Source organism: Pleurodeles waltl, chromosome 3_1, assembly GCF_031143425.1.
Source record: "Pleurodeles waltl isolate 20211129_DDA chromosome 3_1, aPleWal1.hap1.20221129, whole genome shotgun sequence".
NCBI lineage: Eukaryota > Metazoa > Chordata > Amphibia > Caudata > Salamandridae > Pleurodeles > Pleurodeles waltl.
Genome location: NC_090440.1, coordinates 303,893,615 through 303,914,622, shown reverse-complemented (window position 1 = coordinate 303,914,622; position 21,008 = coordinate 303,893,615).

The following is a 21,008-nucleotide window of genomic DNA, read 5'->3' as shown; positions in this document are numbered from 1 at the left end:
AAAGATGGTGAAAACTTCAGGATGAGCCTGGGGATAAAAATAAACATAAAGATCCTTCTTAAGGTCCACAACACTCCTCTGCAGGTGGGGATACATCATCTTCCTCTTATTCACACTCTACACACACTAAAAAGCCCTGGTGCTATGTGTGCAGAGGTAAAGGCTATAGGCTAGGGGATAAGTCCTGCCCAGGTAAAGCCCCTGAGCCTACCACCATTAAAACGTCCACTTCAAACTCTAGTGCCCCTAGCAGTAATAGTAATAGTGGTTGGACTATTGGCAATAGTCAAACAAAAGGTATAGTTGGGTTCACGTTTGGGTCCATTATAGAAATTGGGGTAGGTGTAGAAATCCCCAAGACAGTTTCCGTCATACCTGGTGACACTGGCCTTGCCACCTTGGCTGCTTGTCCCCTTAACATGTACTAGTACAAGCAGTCAATTCTAAGTGGTGTTGAGGCCCAGGCCTACAGGGAAACAGGTGCCAGTATCACTTTGGTGATTGAAAACCTGGTGCCACCTGCACAACACCTTTGGACAGAAGTACAAAGTTACTGTTGTCAACAACTCCACTCAGTCTCTCCCCTTAGCTTTAGTGCAACTTAGTTGGGGTGGAGTTACTGGCCCAAAGCAGGTAGTGGTATCACCTAGCTTACCTGTAGACTGTCTCTTAGGTAATGACCTAGAGACCTCAGATTGGGCTGAGGTAGAGTTAAGGTCCCATGCATCCATGCTGGGTATCTCTGAGAAATTGCTTCCTCTCATTTCCAGTGAAATGAAAAAGCAATGAAGAGAAGGAGCCCCGAAGCTTCAGGATCCTCCTGATCCCACAGGTAAAAAGGGTAGCAAAGTATCCCTTCCCCACCCTACCATTAAGGATACCATTCCTGTGGTGGGAAAAACCTCTCCTGTGGTGCAACCTGTACCAAGGGAGCCCATAGCTTCCACAGCTGAACACCCAGAGGTAAAAGTCCCTCTTTGTGGAACCACTAACCCAGACAGGCAACACTGCACTGTTTTAGTAAATTTGGAGCAACCCTTCAGCCCTCCCAGAGAAACTTTATGGCAGCAGCCCTGCACTACCTCTAAAAACATAGGACAGCAGCCCTGTCCTTGTATGGAACCTATAGGACAGCAGCCCTGTCCTGCTCCTACCCAAGAGAAACAACAACCATGTTCTCTCTTTCAGCTATTTGGACAAACCTTTTGCCCTGCTGTGGCCCTGCCGAGCCACCATCCCTGTCTAGCATTCTCATCCTTAGGACAGCAGTCCTGGCTTGACGTAGGATCAGTGGAACAGTTATACCTCCCCACTTTAAACCTTTCAAATAGAGAATTTGAGAATATGCACTTGCACTGTTTTCTAGGTACAAATCTCCAAAAAGCATTGTTCACATTCCCACAGGGAAGTAGCCATACAGCAGATGATAAAGGGAGTAACCATTCTATTGCAGATACACTTTCCACGTATCACCACTTAGACAATAATGTCTCAACTGGCCAAGGTTAGCCTTATTGTCCTTAGTTTGGGGGGGGGGGGGGTTATGTGACAAAGTAGCCTCTTTCTAGCATGGTTACCCCCATTTTTGGCCTGTTTGTCAGTGTTTGTTAGTGTGTTTTTACTGTCTCCCTGCAACCCTGCTAGTCAGGACCCCAGTGCTTATAGTTTGTGGCCTACATGTCAGTGTGTTTTACTGTTTTGTCAGTATGCTAGACTGTGTCACTGGAGTCCTGCTAACCAGAACTCCAGTGCTTATGCTCTCTCTGATTCCAAATGTGTATTTACTTACATACTGGCAACCCAGTAATCCACTCCAAACTGGAAAACTGGACCCCCTTTATAAGTCCATAGTATATGGTACCTAGGTACCCAGGGCATTGGGGTTCCAGGAGATAATTATGGGCTGCAGCATTTCTTTTGTCACCCATAAGGGGCTCATACAAACACTTCTTTAAGACTGACACTGAAGCCTGAGTGAATAGTGCAAGGTAACTTATAAGCCACCTATTTGTCTAACCTTCAGACCCTGAAGGCTGGGTGCATAGTACCTGTGTGTGAGGGTACCCTTGCACTAGCAAAGGTTCCCCACATCATTCAGGCCCATTTTCCCGAACGTTGTGAGTGCAAGGACGCTATTATAAGTGTGTACTACATATAGGTCAATATATATTTGTAGCTTCACAATGGTAACCCCGAATACGGCTGTGTTAGGTGTCTAGGAACTAGAAATTGTACCCCCAATCTGATTCTGGGGCCAATTCCATACACCCTGGGTGCTCTACCATAGACCCCCAGCACTGCCATAGCAGTCTTCTGAGGTTTTCACTGCAGCCCAAGCTACTTCCACCTCACAAACAGGCTTCTGCCCTCCTGGGGCTTGAGCAGCTCAATTCCAGGAAGGCAGAACAATGCATTTCCTTTAGGAGAGGGGTGTTACACCTTCTCCCTTTGGAAATAGGTGTTACAGGCATGGGAGGGGTTCCCTCCCAGAGCTTCTGGAAGTGCTTTGAAGAGCACAGATGGTGCGCTCCTTGCATAATCCAGTCTATATCAGTTCAGGGGACCCCCAGTCCCTGCTTTGGCATGAAACTGGACAAAGGAAAGGTGAGTGACCACTCCTCTGTCCATCACTACCCCAGGGGTGTACCCAGAGCTCCTCCAGAGTATCCGTAGGTTCTGCCATCTTGTTTTCAGGATGATCAAGGAACTCCGGGAGCTTCTGGGTGGCCAGTGCCATCAGGTGACGTCAGAGACCCCTCCTGATAGGTCCATACCTGGTTAGGTGACCAATCCCCCTCTGAGGGCTATTTAGGCGCTCTCCTGTGGGTGGTTCCTCAGATTCAATTTTGCAAGATTCCAGCAGGACTCCTATGCACCCTCTGCTTCACCTTCTACCATCGGATCAACAGCAGAACTGCTCCAGGTACCCTACACCTGCAACAAATTATCCAAGAAGGCTATTGCAAGACTGTAACTCCAGCTACTACCAGCAACTGCAACATTTTCCAGGTTGTGCACGCTCTGAGGACTGTCTTTCTTCATCTTGCAAGAGAAGGACCGAAGGAATCTCCTGTGTAGTGACAGAGTCACTTCCCTGCTTCAGCAGGAACCTCTCTACAGCGGCAACCGGTACTCTGGGATTCCTCTCCTGTCTACGAGCGTGATCTCTGGAACACAGGTGTTGGACCGAAGTGATCCTGATTGTCCAAATTCCAGCTGCCAAATTTGTTGGAGGTAAGGGCTTACCTCCCCAAACCAGACAATACCCTGTGCACCAGATGGTTTGCAGCTCCTAGGGCTTCTCTGCACTTCTTCCAGAAATCCTTTGTGCACAGCATAGCTCAGGTCCCCAGCACTCTATCCTGTGACGCTCAGCGCCCTGAGTTGTTTGCTGGTGGCGTGGGGTCCCTTTGTGTAGTGCTGCAACAACCGCATTCTGCAACTCCTTTGTCCCCATGCCCTGGGAATCCTGTGAGTCCTGTGTGGTCTTCTGTGGGCTTCCTAAAGTGCTGAGAGCCCCCTCTGTCTCCTCAGTCCAAGTTGAGAACCCCAGGTAGCGCCTTTTTCTGCCAACCTCGACATGTGCGTGAGCCAAGGATTATTGGCAAAATCCAAAGATGAAAAACAGCCTGCATCCAATGACTCAACGTGGGACATCTCTTGCACCAAGCAAGAACCCACAGTTGTCTTCTTTGGTGCATTTCTGACTTTTTCTTCCAACAGAGAATCCACTTTTGCACCCTCATCCGGGTTAGCAGGCGCTCCTGTTCTTCCTGGACTCTTCATCTGTCCTTGAACTTGGTCTCGTCTCTCCACAGGTCTTCAGGTCGAGGAATCCAATGTTGGTGTCTTGCAGTCTTGCTTGCTTTTTGCATAATCTTTTACCACGACTCCTTGTGTGTTCTGTGGAAACTTGCTGTACTTTACTCCTGTTTTCCTGGGCTCTGGGTTGGGGTACTTTACTTACGTTTGGTGTTTCCTTACACTCCCAGCGCCCCTCTACACACAACTCTTGCCTAGATGGGGAACTGACTTTTGCATTCCACTATTTTAGTACATGGTTTGGGTTGCCCCTAGGCCCATTCTAGCCTATGGTGATTTTCAGTATTTGCACTAATTGGTGACTGTGTACTTACCTGATTTTGGTTACTAGTGTATATATTATGTGTAATACTTACCTCCTAAGGAAGTATAGCCTTTAAGTTATTTTTGGCCTCGTGTCACTAAAATAAAGTACATTTATTTTTGGTAACACTGAGGATTGTCTTTCTTGTGTGTGAGTATTGTGTGACTACAGTGGTATTACAAGAGTTTTGCATGTCTCCATGTTCAGTGTTGGCTGCTCTGGCTACAGCTAACTCTAGACAGTCTGACTTCTAGACACTACCTACATTTCACTAATAAGGCATAACTGAACCTGGTATAAGGTGTAAGAACCTTAGGTACGCACTACAAACCAGGCCAGCCTCCTACAAGGTGTTAAAACAGAGATGGGGGCAGCAACATCTCAATCAGAGGCCCATGAATCCTGAACCACTGATATGCAGTGGAATCTCAAAGATTTTGACAATAGACAGCAATATTACAATCTGTGATTCCTTGGGCTGCAGGAGGCAATGACACTAGAGTGTTTATGGTGAATGTGCTCAAATGTGCATTCCCAGAGTTATCAAGGAGGAATCGGGACCTTGACATCCAGATAGCATATTGATTTTCCCTAACGTTGAAGAAGGGGTGCTCCTCCAGAGATGACAGTTTAAGTTAGCCGAGAGTAATTATTGTATATTTTGGAAATGTTTCTTGCTTTGTCAAATGGTTTTTGAAAAGGCAAGGCCAGACATTAAATGCAATTTTGATGGTCAGCCCTTTTTTCCTCACCTAGATTTCTGTCATGTAATGGTACAAAGACGATGGCGTGTGAGGCATATGTATTGAATCCAACCCGTTTAAAGATTGTTTTCAAAGAGAGCAAACACATTTTCTCATCAGATATCAAGGCCAAGGACTACCTGACCCAGTTTTTAGGAAGGCCTTGACCCCTTTGAAAGATATAGAGCTATGTTCCTATGTGATTCTCTGTTTAGTAGGTGTTTTGAAACTAACCTTGGCTCTTGAGGTTATGCCCAGGTTTGCTAATAATTGCTGCGCTATGGCTTTGCATCAAGATGCACACCTGTTTTCCTTTTGTTTTGTATTAGTTATGGTTATAAGTGGCTGGAGAAAGGTACGAGCATGGGAGCCACTACCCAGGCCACCATGCAGGTCGGTGGTTGTCTGAGTCCATAGGTAATGGGGTGGGGGGTTGGGGGTGGGACAAAGGGCAGGAAGTTGGTTGGGTGTGGTGGTTGCTGGGGCAGGGGGATAGGGCTGGTGGGAGGGGGTCATTTGGGGAGGTCAACAGGGGTGGTGGTAGTGCACTGCACAAGAGCAGGTGGTGAATCTGAAAGGATCTGGAAAGTTTTTCTGTACATTGTTGGATACAATTGCTATTACGATTGAGACTGGTTGAAAAGCATGCCCTTCAGTATGGTTTAACATGTGTATTGCTTCTGTTAACATCTGTACGCTAAATGATATGGCTAAAAGATGGAATACTGCTGAAAATCTTAAGGTTCTCTACGTAGATATTCTGTGTCTACAAGAGACGTATATTGAAGATTCAAAGAGGGCAGTACTCGAATCTCTTGGTATGTGTACCCAGGGGATGGCTATACTATTTTGCAGGGCAAGTATTGATAATTTGTTCAGTTTATGGACTTGATCTGAATGATCCTACCTTGTATTACTGATTAAATAATGAATTAGCCTTATGGCCAACACCCCTTACAATATTTGGGGGTCTGAACATTAACCTGCCATGGGGGCTTCTGGAAACAGATGATTCTAATGTTAATAGCTACCATGGTCAAAAGCCTCGAGTCTTTAGGGCTCTCTGACATCTTATGCATGTTTGGTATAAAAAGAAAACATCTGACCCGGATTATATTTTATTTTAAGACCCTCACAAAACACATGCCCGTCTAGACAACTTTTTTGTATCCCGTAGCTCAAGGCAGGAGGCGCATATCGAGAAATACCCAAGGGTCATGACTAACCATAATCCTCTGGTAATTCAAATTCTGAGAATGGAAAGAGTGAGCCTCGGCCTACCTGGTCTTTTGAAAGAGGGCTTCTCTCCAAACAATTTTATATAGTAGCCATATGATGGTGTGGCCTTTGGAATTTTTACAATGTAACCAGAACAGTGCTTTTCTGGGGTTTGTTTGGAATCCTCTTAAGGCCAGAATATGGGGAGAAACAATTAGTGCAGAAGAAAGAGAAACACATTTTAGAAAGGCTTTATGAGGAATTAGAGAGGATTGAAGTCCAGCTTATTGACTGTTTTTCAAGGGGGGGACCCCAGTCTGGTACAGCATAAGTTAGCAGCAGCTAAAGTCACTGTCAACAGGCTGGCTGCCAGTAGGGCATCTGAAAGGTTCTTGGCCCACAGATAAAGATTTTGAGAGATGGGGAGACATCTTCTTGCCATCTGTACTAGACAAAAAAGCATACAGGGGGAAATAACTGAAATTGTTGATCGGGCAGGCACTTGGTGACAGATCCTGATGGCATTTGCAAGGTATTTCAGGATTATCATGAGGCATTATATTCTGTGGAAGGCACTAGTGATGACACGGCAGACATGGAGTTTGAGAAATAATTAATTTCCTGTTGTAAAGATGGACATGAGGACAGAATGCTTCTTGATGCTCCCGTAAGTTGGAGATTATGGCACTCCTAGGGCATTACCATCTGTTAAGGCTACTGGGACAGATAAGATCCCATTCAAATGTTTTTAAATATTTTTTGGGACGCTCAGGTACCCAATGACAGATCTGTTCCTTCAGGTTCAAACAGGGAAATTCATTCCTGAATTCTGGGCCTTGATGAATAGCATTGTATTTCATAAGAAGGGCAAGCCTCTGCAGAGGCCGGAGTTATATAGTCCTGTTACTCTCATTAATAGCGATAATAAACGTTATGCTAAGGTTTTAGCACCAAGGCTGGGCAGTATAATTGGTTTCCCTGTTGCAACACATGTTTATTCCAGTAAGGGGAACCATAGACCATATCCATCAGGTAATGACCTTGTTTGATGTGGCAGAGGTCTCAGAGGAACAAATGGCTCTGGTGTTATTAGATGGTGAAAAAGCATTTGAATGGGTGGCGTGGAACTATTTACGGGCCTTAATGAAATGGTTAACAATTGGACTAGAATTTAATACTGAAATTCAGTCAGTCTATCAGAATCTTACAGCCCACTTTCAAATAATGCGTGGTGAATCTGATCTGACTCAGATTTTGAGAGGAACTAGGCAGGGCTGCCCATTTTCTCCTTTATTGTTCCCCTTATATATTGACCCATTGGTCAGACAATTGGGATACAATCCTCTAATTAGGGACATGCTGTTTTCTGGCAGAAGTACTACAGTCTTGGCAGGTGCCAATGATCTGGCAATCGTTACCTCTGACCAAACTTCAGCTATTCAGCAGATATTAGAAGAGACAGCTGATTTTGGCAACATTTCCAGCTACTCCCTGAACCCTGATTAAACCCAGATAGTTTCTAATCAATTAATCTAAACTGCTTGGGGTCTCACAGTGAAAGAGCCAGTGCTTCTTGGTATTAACATCACAGCAGATGTTGATCAATTAGTAGAGCAAAATCTTACACAAGTATTAGAAAGCCAAGATAGATCTGAGGAGGTTGGACAAATTGCACTTATCCATTATCGGACAATGTAATGTTGTAAAGATGCTGTTCTTAGCTAGGTTGTTTTAGATATTTTGGGCAAATCATCTTGAGTTGAGGAATGGATGGTTCAAATTGATGGACAACTTACCTAGTAGTTTTATTTGGTCAAATTCAAAGATCAGGAGATCCCTGAAGTTTTTAACTCTCTAAAGAGAGTGGTGGGTGGGCTGTCCTTAACTGTTGATTTTATCAATGGGCTGCTGCCTTACAATATATTAGATCTCCAATTGGGGGGGTTGGAAGGACATTATCAAAGGGCAAAGTGTTTCCCACCCATCTATTAATTGCTCATTGGGGAGAATACTAGGAACGGTTTCCTAAAAATCTTTGAGCCAAGCTATTTTAAAAATGTTAAATTTAAGATCCTGAGTGCAGCTTTTACAGTTTTGCTGATCATAAGGAAGAAAGTCAGCCTTGTGAAAATCTATTAATATACCCTTATATGGGGCAAAGGTATCTTTCCCTTTCTAGGCAAGGATCCTTGCTGTCATGACTGGGAAGCCCTGGGCCTGGGGAAGCTAGGGGATTTTTATGATGGGCTCACTATAAATACATTTGAAGTGGTACAGCAGGAATATGGACTGAATAAGAGGGACTTTTAACAATATTTGAACATCCAGGATTTTCTTCTCAAAACAGGAGGGGGGCCTAGTGAGATGGTAAGCTTAACCTTAATAGAAATTGTAAAGAAGAAATCTGCTCGTACAATTAGTTCCATCTACGAGTTTTTGATCCGTGATTTGCCGGATTTCCTGGACAAACATGATGCTAAATGGCATTTAACAATATTTGAACATCTGGGATTTTCTTCTCAAAACAGGATGGGGGGTTGTAAGGAAATGCCTCCTTGGCATGGTTACAGCCTGACTTTTTGCCTTTACTGATGCTATGTTTTGAATTGAAAGTGTGCTGAGGCCTGCTAACCAGGCCCCAGCACCAGTGTTCTTTCCCTAACCTGTACTTTTGATTCCACAATTGGCACACCCTGGCATCCAGGTAAGTCCCTTGTAACTGGTACCCCTGGTACCAAGGGCCCTGATGCCAGGGAAGGTCTCTAAGGGCTGCAGCATATCTTATGCCACCCTGGGGACCCCTCACTCAGCACAGACACACTGCTTGCCAGCTTGTGTGTGCTGGTGAGAACAAAACGAGTAAGTCGACATGGCACTCCTCTCAGGGTGCCATGCCAACCTCACACTGCCTATACAGTATAGATAAGTCACCCCTCTAGTAGGCCTTACAGCCCTAAGGCAGGGTGCACTATACCATAGGTGAGGGCACCAGTACATGAGTACTGTGCCCCTACAGTGTCTAAGCCAAACCTTAGACATTGTAAGTGCAGGGTAGCCATAAGAGTATATGGTCTGGGAGTCTGTCAAACACGGACTCCACAGCACCATAATGGCTACACTGAAAACTGGGAAGTTTGGTATCAAACTTCTCAGCACAACAAAGGCACACTGATGCCAGTGTACATTTTATTGTGAAATACACCCCAGAGGGCACCTTAGAGGTGCCCCCTGAAACCTTAACCGACTATCTGTGTAGGCTGACTGGTTCCAGCAGCCTGCCACAACCGAGACATGTTGCTGGCCCCATGGGGAGAGTGCCTTTGTCACTCTGAGGCCAGTAGCAAAGCCTGCACTGGGTGGAGATGCTAACACCTCCCCCAGGCAGGAGCTGTCACACCTGGCGGTGAGCCTCAAAGGCTCACCCCTTTGTGCCAGCACCACAGGACACTCCAGCTAGTGGAGTTGCCCGCCCCCTCCGGCCACGGCCCCCACTTTTGGCGGCAAGGCCGGAGAAAATAATGAGAATAACAAGGAGGAGTCACTGGCCAGTCAAGACAGCCCCTAAGGTGTCCTGAGCTGAAGTGACTCTAACTTTTAGAAATCCTCCATCTTGCAGATGGAGGATTCCCCAATAGGATTAGGGATGTGACCCCCTCCCCTTGGGAGGAGGCACAAAGAGGGTGTACCCACCCTCAGGGCTAGTAGCCATTGGCTGCTAACCCCCCAGACCTAAACACGCCCTTAAATTTAGTATTTAAGGGCTCCCCTGAACCTAAGAATTTAGATTCCTGAAACTACAAGAAGAAGAAGACTGCTGAGCTGAAAAACCCCTGCAGAGGAAGAACAGAAGACACCAACTGCTTTGGCCCCAGACTTACCGGCCTGTCTCCTGCCTTCCAAAGAAACCTGCTCCAGCGACGCTTTCCAAGGGACCAGCGACCTCTGAATCCTCTGAGGACTGCCCGACTTCAAGAAAGACAAGAAACTCCCGAGGACAGCGGCACTGCTTCAAAAGAACTGCAACTTTGTTTCAAGGAGCAGATTTAAAGACCCCTGCAACTCCCCGCAAGAAGCGTGAGACTTGCAACACTGCACCCGGCGACCCCGACTCGACTGGTGGAGAACCAACACCTCAGGGAGGACCCTCCGGCGACTCCGAGACCGTGAGTAACCAAAGTTGTCCCCCCTGAGCCCCCACAGCGACGCCTGCAGAGGGAATCCAGAGGCTCCCCCTGACCGCGACTGCCTGAACTCCATTTCCCGACGGCTGGAAAAGACCCTGCACCCGCAGCCCCCAGCACCTAAAGGAACGGAACTCCTGTGCAGGAGTGACCCCCAGGAGGCCCTCTCCCTTGCCTAGGTGGTGGCTACCCCGAGGAGCCCCCCCCTTGCCTGCCTGCACCGCTGAAGAGATCCCTTGATCTCTCATTGAACATCATTGAAAACCCGACGCGTGTTTGCACACTGCACCCGGCCGCCCCTGCGCTGCTGAGGGTGTACTTTTTGTGTTGACTTGTGTCCCCCCCGGTGCCCTACAAAACCCCCCTGGTCTGCCCTCCGAAGACACGGGTACTTACCTGCTGGCAGACCGGAACCGGGCACCCCCTTCTCTCCATTGAAGGCTATGGGCCTGATTCTAACTTTGGAGGACGGTGTTAAACCGTCCCAAAAGTGGCGGATATACCACCGACCGTATTACGAGTCCATTATATCCTATGGAACTCGTAATACGGTAGGTGGTATATCCGCCACTTTTGGGACGGTTTAACACCGTCCTCCAAAGTTAGAATCAGGCCCTATGTGTTTTGGGCACCTCTTTGACCTCTGCACCTGACCGGCCCTGAGCTGCTGGTGTGGTAACTTTGGGGTTGCTCTGAACCCCCCACGGTGGGCTACCTTGGACCCAAACCTGAGACTTGTAAGTGATTTACTTACCTGACAAAACTAACAAAAACTTACCTCCCCCAGGAACTGTGAAAATTGCAGTGTCCACTTTTAAAACAGCTTATTGTGTTTTATGTAAAAAGTATACATGCTAACGTAATGATTCAATGTTCCTAAAGTACTTACCTGCAATACCTTTCAAATGAGATATTAAATGTAGAAATTGAACCTGTGGTTCTTAAAATAAACTAAGAAAATATATTTTTCTATAACAAAACCTATTGGCTGGATTTGTCTCTGAGTGTGTGTTCCTCATTTATTGCCTGTGTGTATGTACAACAAATGCTTAACACTACTCCTTGGATAAGCCTACTGCTCGACCACACTACCACAAAATAGAGCATTAGTATTATCTCTTTTTGCCACTATCTTACCTCTAAGGGGAACCCTTGGACTCTGTGCATACTATTCCTTACTTTGAAATAGTGCATACAGAGCCAACTTCCTACATTGGTGGATCAGCGGTGGGGTACAAGACTTTGCATTTGCTGGACTACTCAGCCAATACCTGATCACACGACAAATTCCAAAAATTGTCATTAGGAATTGTTTTTGCAATTTGAAAATTTTCTAAATTCTTAAAAGACCTGCTAGGGCCTTTAGTTAGATCCTGTTTAGCATTTCTTTTAGAGTTTAAAAGTTTGGTAAAAGTTTGAATTAGAGCCTAGAACTAGTTTTAGATTCTTAAAAAGTATTCCAACTTTTAGAAGCATAATGTCTAGTGCAGAGATGAATGTGGTGGAACTCGACACCACACCTTACCTCCATCTTAAGATGAGGGAGCTAAGGTCACTCTGTAAACTAAAGAAAATAGTAATGGGCCCCAGACCCTCCAAACTACAGCTCCAGGAGCTTTTGGCAGAGTTTGAAAGAGCCAACCCCTCTGAGGATGGCAACACAGAGGACACTCCAGTGAAGAGGACATCCAGTTAGCCAGGATGGCCAAAAGATTGGCTTTGGAAAGACAGATCCTAGCCATAGAAAGGGAAAGACAAGAGATGGGCCTAGGACCCATCAATGGTGGCAGCAACATAAATAGGGTCAGAGATTCTCCTGACATGTTGAAAATCCCTAAAGGGATTGTAACTAAATATGAAGATGGTGATGACATCACCAAATGGTTCACAGCTTTTGAGAGGGCTTGTGTAACCAGAAAAGTGAACAAATCTCACTGGGGTGCTCTCCTTTGGGAAATGTTCACAGGAAAGTGTAGGGATAGACTCCTCACACTCTCTGGAAAAGATGCAGATTCTTATGACCTCATGAAGGGTACCCTGATTGAGGGCTTTGGATTCTCCACTGAGGAGTATAGGATTAGATTCAGGGGGGCTCAAAAATCCTCGAGCCAGACCTGGGTTGACTTTGTAGACTACTCAGTAAAAACACTGGATGGTTGGATTCAAGGCAGTGGTGTAAGTAATTATGATGGGCTGTACAATTTATTTGTGAAAGAACACTTATTAAGTAATTGTTTCAATGATAAACTGCATCAGCATCTGGTAGACCTAGGACCCATTTCTCCCCAAGAATTGGGAAAGAAGGCGGACCATTGGGTCAAGACTAGGGTGTCCAAAACTTCCACAGGGGGTGACCAAAAGAAAGGGGTCACAAAACCTCCCCAGGGGAAGGGTGGTGAGACAGCCAAAAACAAAAATAGTAAAGAGTCTTCTACAGGCCCCCAAAAACCTGCACAGGAGGGTGGGCCCAGAGCCTCTTCACAAAACAATCCTGGGTACAAGGGTAAAAACTTTGATCCCAAAAAGGCCTGGTGTCGTAGCTGTAGTCAGTCTGGACACCAAACTGGAGACAAGGCCTGTCCCAAGAAAGATACCACTTCTAACTCCACTCCAGCTAAATCTGGAATGGCCAGTCTCCAAGTGGGATCAACAGTGTACCCAGAGCAAATCAGGTGTCACACTGAAGCTACATTAGTCTCTGAGGGTGGGGTGGATTTAGCCACACTGGCTGCCTGGCCCCCTAACATGCAAAAATACAGGCAGCAGCTCTTAATTAATGGGACAAGTGTAGAGGGCCTGAGGGATACAGGTGTCAGTGTCACTATGGTGACAGAGAAACTGGTTTCCCCTGGCCAATACCTGACTGGACAAACCTATCCAGTCACCAGTGCTGACAATCAAACTAAAGTACATTCCATGGCAATGGTAACTTTAGAGTGGGGAGGGGTCAATGGCCTGAAACAGGTGGTGGTCTCCTCAAATATCCCAGTAGACTGTTTGCTTGGAAATGACCTGGAGTCCTCAGCATGGGCTGAGGTAGAACTGAAAACCCATGCAGCCATGCTGGGTATCCCTGAACTGGTGTGTGTCAATACAAGGGCACAGTGCAAGGCACAGGGTGAAAAAGTAGAGCTGGAGTCAGGAAGAAAGGCCCAGCCTACCAAGAGAAAAGGAAAGTCAGCCGGGAAACCAGCTTCAACACAACAAGAAAAAGAGAGCCTCTCTTCTCAGGAAGAAGTTCTGCCCTCTGAGGGAACTGAGCCTATGGAGCTGGAACCTTATCAGGTTGAGCTCTTGGGCCCAGGGGGACCCTCAAGGGAGGAGTTGTGTAAGGGACAAGAAACCTGTCCCTCTCTTGAAGGCCTTAGGCAGCAAGCTGCTGAAGAGTCCAAAGGCAAGAAAAATGGAACACATAGGGTCTATTGGGAAGATGGACTCCTGTACACTGAGGCAAGAGATCCCAAACCTGGTGCCACTAGGAGAGTGGTAGTGCCTCAGGGGTTCAGAGAGTTCATTCTGACCTTAGCCCATGATATTCCCCTTGCTGGGCATTTGGGACAAACCAAGACGTGGGAGAGGTTAGTCAACCACTTCTACTGGCCCAACATGTCCCAGAAGGTTAAGGAGTTTTGCACCTCCTGTACCACCTGTAAAGCCAGTGGTAAGACAGGTGGACATCCAAAGGCCCCCCTCATTCCACTTCCAGTGGTGGGGGTCCCGTTTGAAAGAGTGGGTGTGGACATAGTGGGTCCACTGGAACCTCCCACAGCCTCAGGAAATATGTACATCCTAGTAGTAGTGGATCATGCTACTAGGTATCCTGAAGCTATTCCCCTTAGGTCGACTACTGCCCCTGCAGTAGCCAAGGAACTCATTGGTATCTTTACCAGAGTGGGCTTCCCTAAGGAGGTGGTGTCTGACAGAGGTACCAACTTCATGTCAGCATACCTAAAACACATGTGGAATGAGTGTGGAGTGACTTATACATTCACTACACCCTATCATCCACAAACTAATGGCCTTGTTGAGAGATTCAACAAGACCTTAAAGGACATGATCATGGGGCTCCCAGAAAAACTCAAAAGGAGATGGGATGTCCTCTTGCCATGTCTGCTTTTCGCTTACAGGGAGGTGCCTCAGAAGGGAGTAGGGTTCTCCCCCTTTGAACTTCTGTTTGGCCACCCTGTAAGGGGACCACTAGCTCTTGTGAAAGAAGGCTGGGAGAGACCTCTTCATGAGCCTAAACAAGACATAGTGGACTATGTACTTGGCCTTCGCTCAAGGATGGCAGAGTACATGGAAAAGGCAAGCAAAAACCTTGAGGCCAGCCAACAGCTCCAGAAGTGTTGGTATGACCAAAAGGCTGCACTGGTTGAATTTCAACCAGGGCAGAAAGTCTGGGTTTTGGAGCCTGTGGCTCCCAGGGCACTTCAGGACAAATGGAGAGGCCCTTACCCAGTGCTAGAGAGGAAGAGTCAGGTCACCTATCTGGTAGACCTGGGCACAAGCAGGAGCCCCAAGAAGGTGATCCATGTGAACCGCCTTAAGCTCTTCCATGACAAGGCTGATGTAAATATGTAAATGGTAACAGATGAAGATCAGGAAGCTGAGAGTGAGCCTCTCCCTGATCTTCTGTCATCAGACCCTAATGATGGCTCAGTAGATGGAGTGATCTATTCAGACACCCTCTCTGGCCAACAGCAAGCTGACTGTAGGAAGGTCCTGCAACAGTTTGCTGAGCTCTTTTCCCTAACCCCTGGTCAGACACACCTGTGTACCCATGATGTGGACACAGGAGACAGCATGCCTGTCAAAAACAAAATATTCAGACAGTCTGATCAAGTTAAGGAAAGCATCAAGGTGGAAGTCCACAAGATGCTGGAATTGGGAGTAATTGAGTACTCTGACAGCCCCTGGGCTAGCCCAGTGGTCTTAGTCCCCAAACCTCACACCAAAGATGGAAAGAGAAAGATGAGGATTTGTGTGGACTACAGAGGACTTAACTCTGTCACCAAGACAGATGCCCATCCCATTCCTAGAGCTGATGAGCTGATTGATAAATTAGGGGCTGCCAAATTCTTAAGTACCTTTGACTTAACAGCAGGGTACTGGCAAATCAAAATGGCCCCTGGAGCAAAAGAAAAGACAGCATTCTCCACACCTGATTGGCATTATCAGTTCACTGTTATGCCCTTTGGTTTAAAGAATGCCCCTGCCACCTTCCAAAGGTTGGTGAATCAAGTCCTTGCTGGCTTGGAGTCCTTTAGTGCAGCTTATCTTGACGATATTGCTGTCTTTAGCTCCAACTGGCAGGATCACCTGGTCCACCTGAAGAAGGTTTTGAAGGCTCTGCAATCTGCAGGCCTCTCTATCAAGGCCTCCAAATGCCAGATAGGGCAGGGAACTGTGGTTTACTTGGGACACCTTGTATGTGGAGGCCAAGTTCAGCCACTCCAGCCCAAGATCCAGACTATTCTGGACTGGGCAGCTCCAAAAACCCAGACTCAAGTCAGGGCATTCCTTGGCTTGACTGGGTACTATAGGAGGTTTGTGAAGGGATATGGATCCATTGTGACAGCCCTCACAGAACTCACCTCCAAGAAAATGCCCAAGAAAGTAAACTGGACTGTAGAATGCCAACAGGCCTTTGACACCCTGAAACAAGCTATGTGCACAGCACCAGTTCTAAAAGCTCCAGATTACTCCAAGCAGTTCATTGTGCAGACAGATGCCTCTGAACATGGGATAGGGGCAGTTTTGTCCCAAACAAATGATGATGGCCTTGACCAGCCTGTTGCTTTCATTAGCAGGAGGTTACTCCCCAGGGAGCAGCGTTGGAGTGCCATTGAGAGGGAGGCCTTTGCTGTGGTTTGGTCCCTGAAGAAGCTGAGACCATACCTCTTTGGTACTCACTTCCTAGTTCAGACTGACCACAGACCTCTCAGATGGCTGATGCAAATGAAAGGTGAAAATCCAAAACTGTTGAGGTGGTCCATCTCCCTACAGGGAATGGACTTTATAGTGGAACACAGACCTGGGACTGCCCATGCCAATGCAGATGGCCTTTCCAGGTTCTTCCACTTAGAAAATGAAGACTCTCTTGGGAAAGGTTAGTCTCATCCTCTTTCGTTTGGGGGGGGTTGTGTAAGGAAATGCCTCCTTGGCATGGTTACCCCCTGACTTTTTGCCTTTGCTGATGCTATGTTTTGAATTGAAAGTGTGCTGAGGCCTGCTAACCAGGCCCCAGCACCAGTGTTCTTTCCCTAACCTGTACTTTTGATTCCACAATTGGCACACCCTGGCATCCAGGTAAGTCCCTTGTAACTGGTACCCCTGGTACCAAGGGCCCTGATGCCAGGGAAGGTCTCTAAGGGCTGCAGCATATCTTATGCCACCCTGGGGACCCCTCACTCAGCACAGACACACTGCTTGCCAGCTTGTGTGTGCTGGTGAGAACAAAACGAGTAAGTCGACATGGCACTCCTCTCAGGGTGCCATGCCAACCTCACACTGCCTATGCAGTATAGATAAGTCACCCCTCTAGTAGGCCTTACAGCCCTAAGGCAGGGTGCACTATACCATAGGTGAGGGCACCAGTACATGAGTACTGTGCCCCTACAGTTTCTAAGCCAAACCTTAGACATTGTAAGTGCAGGGTAGCCATAAGAGTATATGGTCTGGGAGTCTGTCAAACACGGACTCCACAGCACCATAATGGCTACACTGAAAACTGGGAAGTTTGGTATCAAACTTCTCAGCACAACAAAGGCACACTGATGCCAGTGTACATTTTATTGTGAAATACACCCCAGAGGGCACCTTAGAGGTGCCCCCTGAAACCTTAACCGACTATCTGTGTAGGCTGACTGGTTCCAGCAGCCTGCCACAACCGAGACATGTTGCTGGCCCCATGGGGAGAGTGCCTTTGTCACTCTGAGGCCAGTAACAAAGCCTGCACTGGGTGGAGATGCTAACACCTCCCCCAGGCAGGAGCTGTCACACCTGGCGGTGAGCCTCAAAGGCTCACCCCTTTGTGCCAGCACCGCAGGACACTCCAGCTAGTGGAGTTGCCCGCCCCCTCCGGCCACGGCCCCCACTTTTGGCGGCAAGGCCGGAGAAAATAATGAGAATAACAAGGAGGAGTCACTGGCCAGTCAGGACAGCCCCTAAGGTGTCCTAAGCTGAAGTGACTCTAACTTTTAGAAATCCTCCATCTTGCAGATGGAGGATTCCCCAATAGGATTAGGGATGTGACCCCCTCCCCTTGGGAGGAGGCACAAAGAGGGTGTACCCACCCTCAGGGCTAGTAGCCATTGGCTACTAACCCCCCAGACCTAAACACGCCCTTAAATTTAGTATTTAAGGGCTCCCCTGAACCTAAGAATTTAGATTCCTGAAACTACAAGAAGAAGAAGACTGCTGAGCTGAAAAACCCCTGCAGAGGAAGAACAGAAGACACCAACTGCTTTGGCCCCAGACTTACCGGCCTGTCTCCTGCCTTCCAAAGAAACCTGCTCCAGCGACGCTTTCCATGGGACCAGCGACCTCTGAATCCTCTGAGGACTGCCCGACTTCAAGAAAGACAAGAAACTCCTGAGGACAGCGGCACTGCTCCAAAAGAACTGCAACTTTGTTTCAAGGAGCAGATTTAAAGACCCCTGCAACTCCCCGCAAGAAGCGTGAGACTTGCAACACTGCACCCGGCGACCCCGACTCGACTGGTGGAGAACCAACACCTCAGGGAGGACCCTCCGGCGACTCCGAGACCGTGAGTAACCAAAGTTGTCCCCCTGAGCCCCCACAGCGACGCCTGCAGAGGGAATCCCGAGGCTCCCCCTGACCGCGACTGCCTGAACTCCATTTCCCGACGGCTGGAAAAGACCCTGCACCCGCAGCCCCCAGCACCTAAAGGAACGGAACTCCTGTGCAGGAGTGACCCCCATGAGGCCCTCTCCCTTGCCTAGGTGGTGGCTACCCCGAGGAGCCCCCCTCTTGCCTGCCTGCACCGCTGAAGAGATCCCTTGATCTCTCATTGAACATCATTGAAAACCCGACGCATGTTTGCACACTGCACCCCGCCGCCCCCGCGCTGCTGAGGGTGTACTTTTTGTGCTGACTTGTGTCCCCCCCGGTGCCCTACAAAACCCCCCTGGTCTGCCCTCCGAAGACGCGGGTACTTACCTGCTGGCAGACCGGAACCTGGGCACCCCCTTCTCTCCATTGAAGCCTATGTGTTTTGGGCACCTCTTTGACCTCTGCACCTGACCGGCCCTGAGCTGCTGGTGTGGTAACTTTGGGGTTGCTCTAAAACCCCCACGGTGGGCTACCTTGGACCCAAACCTGAGACTTGTAAGTGATTTACTTACCTGACAAAACTAACAAAAACTTACCTCCCCAGGAACTGTGAAAATTGCACTGTGTCCACTTTTAAAACAGCTTATTGTGTTTTATGTAAAAAGTATACATGCTAATGTAATGATTCAAAGTTCCTAAAGTACTTACCTGCAATACCTTTCAAATGAGATATTACATGTAGAAATTGAACCTGTGGTTCTTAAAATAAACTAAGAAAATATATTTTTCTATAACAAAACCTATTGGCTGGATTTGTCTCTGAGTGTATGTTCCTCATTTATTGCCTGTGTGTATGTACAACAAATGCTTAACACTACTCCTTGGATAAGCCTACTGCTCGACCACACTACCACAAAATAGAGCATTAGTATTATCTCTTTCTGCCACTATCTTACCTCTAAGGGGAACCCTTGGACTCTGTGCATACTATTCCTTACTTTGAAATAGTGCATACAGAGCCAACTTCCTACAGGGGTCTAGTGAAATGGTAAGCTTAACCTTGAAAGAAATTGTAATGAAGAAATCCACTCATACAATTACTTCCATCTATGAGCTTTTAAACTGTGATTTGCAGGATTACCTGGACAAACATGATGCTAAATGGCAAAATATAGACACTACTGATTGCTGTTTTTTGTCATCAATAGAATTCAGGCGCATACTATTGCTTTCGGCAGGTCTTCAGGTGCAGCACTTCACAACTCTTTTTGACCTCTATTAGATCCCAGCCAAGATCAACAAACAAGAAGAGCGTGCTGGTACGTGATGTCCCAGGTGTCAAAGTATGGAGGCAGATCTTTTGCACATGTTTAGCACTTGTCTTGCTCTAGACCAACGTTAGTGAAAGATCACTGGGTTTATGAAAATGTCTCTCTCCTTGGACATTACTATGACTCCTCAGCTAATGCTGCTTAAGGTTCATGATGAGGTGGTTCCAAGATCTGGACAGTTCTTCACATCTGTTGTTATGGCAGTGGTCCATATATGTATAGCCACAGCAGGGTTGGATCCTTGCCCACCAACTTTTAATCAATGGTTGGCTCGCATTCTGGCTATGTATAATCTCAAGTACATCCTACATGCCTGGAAAGGTAAATGGGTGAGGAAAAGGGTTGAACGGTGTAGGAGGCTGGCCTGGTTTGTAGTGGGTACCTATGGTACTTACACCTTATACCAGGTCCAGTTATCCCTTATTATCCCTTATTAGTGAAATGTAGGCAGTGTCTAGAAGCCAGGCTCTGTTGGGGTAGCTGTAGCTGAGCAGCCAAGGCTGATCTAGGAGACATGCAAAGCTCAGGCAATACCACTGTAGTCACACAGTATTCACACACATGAAAGAAAATACTTAGTGTTACAAAAATAAAGGTACTTTCTTTTGGTGACACAAATGCCCAAAATACTATAGAGCCTATACTCTCTTCGGAGGTAAGTAATACACAAATTATATACACTAGTATGCAGAAATAGCTGTAAAAACAGTTAGAAAACAATGCAAATAATGAAAATCACAATAGTTAGAAATGGGCCTAGGGGGAACACCAACCATATACTAAGAAAGTGGAATGCAAAAGTCGGTTTCCCACCTAGGAAACTGTAGTGTGTAGAGGGGCACTGGGAGTATTAGAAAACACCAAAGGTAAGTAATAGAACCCACCCCGGAACCCAGGAAAGCAGGAGTAAATCACAGTAACTTTCCTAGAACACACAGAAACACTAGAAAGAAGATAATGCAAGAACCAGAAGAGACTGAAAGACACCAACAGTGGATTCCTGGACCTGAAGACCTGTGGAAGAAGGGGACCAAGTCCAAAAAGCACAGAAGAGTCCAGGGAGAACAGGAACTTGTGCTAACCCGGATGAAGATGCAAAAGAAGAAGAACCACCGGTGAAGAACAACAGTTAGTAGTGCACCCAACAAGATGGATGCGGGTTCTTGGTTGGGGCAGATGATGTCCCACGCAGGATGTAAGATTGCAGTCTGGTTTGCATCACTGGATTCCTCCAACAAGCCTTGCACATGCAAAGCTCGCGGTTAGCCGAACATGGCGCTGCCCTGGACCAGGAGGGACCTGGTGGACCCAGGAGGGGGAGTCAGAGAGGGCTCTCAGCAACTCAGCCCACAGAAGACCAGGCAGTGTGCACAGGAGTCCTACAGCACAGGGACAAAGAAGATGCAAAAGGAGGCCAACACAGCACTACAACAAAGGATCCCACACCGCCGGAGAATCACTTAGGAAGCTGTGCATTGCAGGATAGAGTGCTGGGTACTGGAGCTGCACAATGCATGAAGAACTTCATGGAAGAATGTCAACAAGCCTTGGCAAGGACAAAACATGCGGTGCATGGGGGTACTGTCTTGAGTGGGGAGGCAAGCTCTTACCTCCA